Source organism: Ornithorhynchus anatinus, chromosome 2, assembly GCF_004115215.2.
Source record: "Ornithorhynchus anatinus isolate Pmale09 chromosome 2, mOrnAna1.pri.v4, whole genome shotgun sequence".
NCBI lineage: Eukaryota > Metazoa > Chordata > Mammalia > Monotremata > Ornithorhynchidae > Ornithorhynchus > Ornithorhynchus anatinus.
The window spans coordinates 114,364,026-114,369,642 of NC_041729.1; positions in this window are offsets into that span (position 1 = coordinate 114,364,026).

Sequence of the window (5,617 nt, forward strand, 5' to 3'; positions counted from 1 at the left end):
AAAATCCTACTGAAATCACATCTCCTTCAACTTGCCTTCTCCAAGGAACTTCTTCTTCCTCCACATTACATCTCCACAGTCCCAAATGTTTATGAATTCGCAGTCTTCTGTAATCTTAATGCATCTTACGTACCTTATTAAGCACTTTCTTGTACACGTATCCTCCTACTTTCCTTCTTCCTATCTAATTTATTTTAGTGCCCATCTGTCCTGCCAGGATATAAGGTCAATAAGGTCAGGGACACTAGCTATAGTGTCTTCTCCCACATGCTTAATACCATTCCCTCCACACAGTAGGTGCCCAGCTGTAGATTAATTGATGTCAACTGTGTCCCATTGTGAGTCTTGAGGTGATTTTCTTGAGTAGGCCACTCATGTTGTACTACTGCTATGACCTGGACAGTTATGGAAAGCAGTTACTCCATCCACATATTCAATCCATTACTAAATCCTATCAGTTCTACCTTCACAGCATCATTTTCTAAAATCTGTCCTTTCCTCTCCATACAATCACTTCATTTAACCACGTTAATTAACCATGTTAATCCAATCACTTATCCTATCCCACTTTGATTACTGTATCAGCCTCCTTGCTGACCTCCTAGTCTCCTGCCTTTCCCCTCTCCAGTCCATACTTCTCTCGGCTGCCCAGATCATTTTTCTACAAAAACATTCAGGCAAGATTTCCCCACCCCTCAAGAAGCTTCAGTGACTGCCCATCCACCTCCGCATCAATCTGAAACTCCTCACCATTGGCTTTGAAGCACTCAATCACCTTGCCCCACCATCAGTAAATGTGATTGATTGATTGTCAGTCAGCCAATCATATTTATTGAGTGCTTACTGTGTGTAGAGCTTTATACTAAGTTCTTGGGAGAGAACAATATAACAATTTACAGACCCATTCCCTGCCCACAATGAGCTTACTGTCTTAAAGGGGGTGGTGTGGGGAGGAGACAGACATTAATATAAATGAATAAATTACAGATATGAACAAAAGAGCTGTGTGGATAGGAGGGGGGATGAATAAAGGATGCAAGTCAGGACAATGCAGAAGGAAGTTAAAGAAAAGTAAAAGAGGGCTTTTTTCAGGGAAGGCTTCTTGGAAATGTGCCTTCATTAAAGCTTGGAAGAGCAGGAGAGGAATCTTCTGTCAGATATTAGGAAGTAGGGCAATCCAAGCCAGAGGCAGGATATGGGCAAGAGGTCGGCAGCAACATAGATGAGATAGAGGTACAGTGAGAAGGTTATCAGTAGAGGAGCAAAGTGTGTGGTCTGGATTGTAGTAGGAGAGTAATGAAGTGAGCTAGGAAGCGGCAAGCTGATTGTGTGCTTTAAAGCTGATGGTAAGGAGTTTCTGTTTGATGTAGAGGTGTTTGGACAACCCCTGGAGGCTCTTAAGGAGTGGAAAAACGTGGTCCAAATGTTTCTATAGAAAATGATTGGGGCAGCAAAGTGAAGTGTGGACTGGAGTGGGGGGAGACAGGAAGCAGGGATGTCAGCAAGGAGGCTGGTATGTTAAGGTGGGTTAGGATAAGGACTTGGATTAATGTGGTAGCAGTTTGGATGGAGAAGAAAGAGTGGATTTTAGTGATGTGGATGTTGAACTGACAGGATTTAGTGATAGACTGAATATGTAAGTTAAATGGGAGAGAGGAGTCAAGGATAATGCCAGAGTCATGGGCTTGTGAGACAGAGAGAATAATGGTGCTCTCTACAGTAATGGGAAAGTCAGAGGTAGGGCAGGATTTGGGTGGGAAGATAAGGAGTTCTCTTTTAGACGTGTTAAGTTTGAGGTAACAAGAGGAAATCCAAGTAGAGATGTTTTGAAGGCAGGAGGAAATGAAAGACTGCAAAGAGGGAGAGAGATCAGAGCTGGAGATGTAGATTTGGGTATCATCCACATAAAGTGGGAGTTGAATCTATGTGTGCAAATGAGAAGGGGACCCAGAACTAAACCTTGAGGCACACTCACAGTTAGGGGGTGGGAGTCAGAGGAAAAGCCAGCGAAAAAGGCTGAGACTGAGCAGCCAGAGAGATAGGAGAACTAAGAGAGGATAGTGTCAGTGAAGCTGAGGTTGGAATGCTTCCAGAAGAAGGGGGTGAGTAGATTGTGTCAAAAGCAGTTGAGAGGTCAAGGAGGATTAGGATGGGGTAGAGGCCTTTGAATTTGGCAAAAAGGAGACAGATGGTTACTTTTGAGAGGGAAGTTACTGTGGAGTGAAGAAGATAATAATGATGGTATTTGTTAAATGCTTACTATGTGCCAAGCACTGTTCTAAGCCCTGGGGTAGGTACAAGGTAATCAGGTTATCCCACATGGGGCTCAAAGTCTTAATCCCCATTTTACAGATGAGGTTAACTGAGGCACAGAGAAGTTAAGTGACATGCCCAAAGTCCCACAGCTGACAAATGGCAGTGCTGGGATTAGAACCCACTACCTCTGACTCCCAAGCCCGGGTTCTTTCCACTAAGCCACACTGCTTCTCTGAAAGCAAGAAAGCAAGATTGGAGGGGGTCAAAGAGGAGAGGAATTTGAGACAACAGGTATAGATAACTTGCTCAAGAAGGTTGGAGAGAAATGGAAAAAGGGAAATGGATGATAAATGGAGGCAGCCATGGGGTCAAGGGAGTGTTTTTTTTAGGATAGGGGAGACATAAACATGTTTGAAACCAGAGGGGAAGAAGCCATTGGAGAGCAAACAGTTGAAGATGGCCACTAGGTAGGGAAGAAGGGATGGGGCAAGTGTTTTGATAAGGTCTGAAGGAATGAGGTTGGACACACACGTGGAGGGGGTGGATTTTGGGAGAAGGCGGGAGATCTCCTCTTGAAAGTCGAGGAAGGTGTAGGAGGGTGGAGGAACTGGGGAGAAGCAGGGGAGATTGTAGGGAGATCATACATTATAGTGTCAATTTTCTCAATAAAATAGGTGGCCACATCATCAGGGACAAGGTAAGTTGGAGGGACAGGGTGTTTGAAGAGGGAGTTATACATCTGGAAAAATTGGTGAGGTCAACTGGCATGTGTTTCAATAGTGATGGAAAAATAATTTTACCAGTCAGAAGTGTGGACAGAGTTAAAGCACACAAATAAACATGAATTGAACAAATTCGGCCTGATATCTAGATTTCCGCCAGCAGTGCTCTGTGGCTCATGAACAAGTGTGGAAGTGATCCAGGGCTGCAGATTAGTAGTAGATGATTGACGAAGAGATAGGAGAGTGAGTTGAGTTCAGTAGAGAGGGTGGTGTTGAAAGTATCAATTTGGTCATCAAGGGAAGGTAATTTCAGTCTGGAGGCTAAATGGGGCATGATGCTTGAAAAAATTCAGGAGTGAGACAAGTTTAAGGCACAGAGGAGCAGAGTGTGTGGGTTAGGCTGTAGTAGGAAATCAGCAAGATGAAGTAGGAGGGAGAGAGATCAGTGACTGTTTTAAGGCACTTAGTTGGGAGTTTTGGTTCACTATGGAGGTGCTTGGGCAAACCCTGGAAGGTTTTGAGGAGTAGGAAGATGTGGACTGAATGTTTTTTTTTGTTTGTTTTTTTCAGAAAATTGATCCAGGAATCAGAGTGAAATTTGGAATGGAGTAGGGGGAGACGGCTGATAGGGAAGTCAGTGAGGAAGCTGATTTAATATAAAGGTACAATAGGGTAACTGATTGGATCACAGCACAGTTGGATTGAGAGACAAGGACAGAATTTAACTCGGTTGTGAAGGTAGAACTGACAGGATTTTGTGAAACTGAATATGTGGGTTGAATGTGAGAGATAAATCAAGGATAATGCCGAGGTCACGAACTCAAGAAGATGGTGTGATTCATGCTAGTTTTGTTTAATTTTTTCACTTTCTTCATTGAAGATGATGATAGAGTCATCTCTGAATTCTGTGGCAATGATTTAGCCAGTGAAGGCATTTGACCAGAATGTCCACTGAATATGGATGAGAACCAGTGAGAAATTCACTCGCCAGGCCCAACAATATTAGATGTAAAAGTATTCCATTACATAAGTTAATGAGATCTTGCAAGAAGGTGATGGCATAAGCAATGCCAACTATAATCACTTCAGAAATTAAAAAAATATATTTTATTGAAAATGTTCAAAACATTTTGGAAAGAATATAAAGTTCATCTTCAAAACCTACATGGTTCTAAATCAGAGGTTAATTCATCCATTAACATAATGTCTTAATTCATTCTACCAGTTTGCTTAAGTCTATGCTGGATCAGTGCCCCTTATGAGTGAAAATCCAGGTAGTAATTTTCAACTGTTCATCTTCTACCATCAAAGCAAAACTTAATTTATGATAGTAACCTCTCTTCTTAGGTCCATATCTTCAGCTTTCCTTCAACGACTTTAACTCCAAAGGGCTAAAGGGAGGGCATTTCCAACAGTGGATCTCGGCTTTAGATTTCCTTCTTTTTTGCAATCCAAACAAGTCCTGGATGGTATCTTTGAAGGTTAATTAATTGACGAATCAATGGTATTTATTGAACACTTACTGTGTGCAGAGAACTGTACTGAGTGCTTGGGAGAGTACAGTATAATATAGTGATCCCTCTTCACAGAGAGCTTAGAGACTATAGGGGGAGGCAGACATTAAAATAAATTACAGATAGAAAAATGATAGAGTATAAGGATATTTGCATAAATGCCATGGGGTTGGGGTATCAAAATGCTTAATGGATATGGAGCCAAGTGCATAATTTTCAAGCTTCATAATTTTCCCACCCACCAGCAAAGTGTCCCTTAGATTGCATTGCTGGGAACGTCAGGACCTGTATACTCTGATCCCTTAGATAATATGGGATAATGCTCCCCCAGGTACTCTTTCCTGCCATGGGTCAGTCTTAGTGGGCCTAAGAGCCTCTTGGAATGAACTGTGATTCACTGAGATCTACACACTATTCTCAGTGCTTGGGAAAATACAATAGAAGCAAATGACAGGTTGTCTGTCCAGGAGAAGGAGACATACAGAATATTTACAAATAGTGGGAGGAAAAAGAACAATGATCAGACAGGGAGTAATACAAATGTATGTATAAATTAGAATAAATCACTGAATGTTCAGTTGAATATACATATGCCTACATCCATGAATTCATGAATGTACATAACAGCTTAGGATAGAACTCAGTAATAATGCTGAGGATGGATAGAAATGCATAATTCATAAAGGTGGTTGTAGGGTTGATTCCACCTGGGGTTTTGGGATTTAATTAGAGAAGTCTATCTGAAAGAGATAGGATTTTAGAAAGGCTTGGAAGACGGGTTATGGTCTGGTAGATTTGCAAACAAATGTATTCTGGGCTGGGGGAAGAGTAAGAAAGAGTAACTTGAGGCTAGCCCATTGAGGGCAGGGTGCATTTAGAGGGTGAGCTCTGGTGGAGTGAAGGGTGCCAGTTGGGGATAAAGAGAGTTGATATATAAAGAGGCAAGCTGGTGGCAACCTTGAAGTTAGTGGAAAGGAGTTTGTTGATGCTCAAGGAGACTGAGAAACTGATTTAGTTTTTGAGATATGGAGAAACATATGCCACAGGATGCTTCAAAAAGATGTTCAGTGCTGCAGCCCGGAGTACAGATTGAAACATGGGAGTTTGGAGACTGATAGCGTAGTC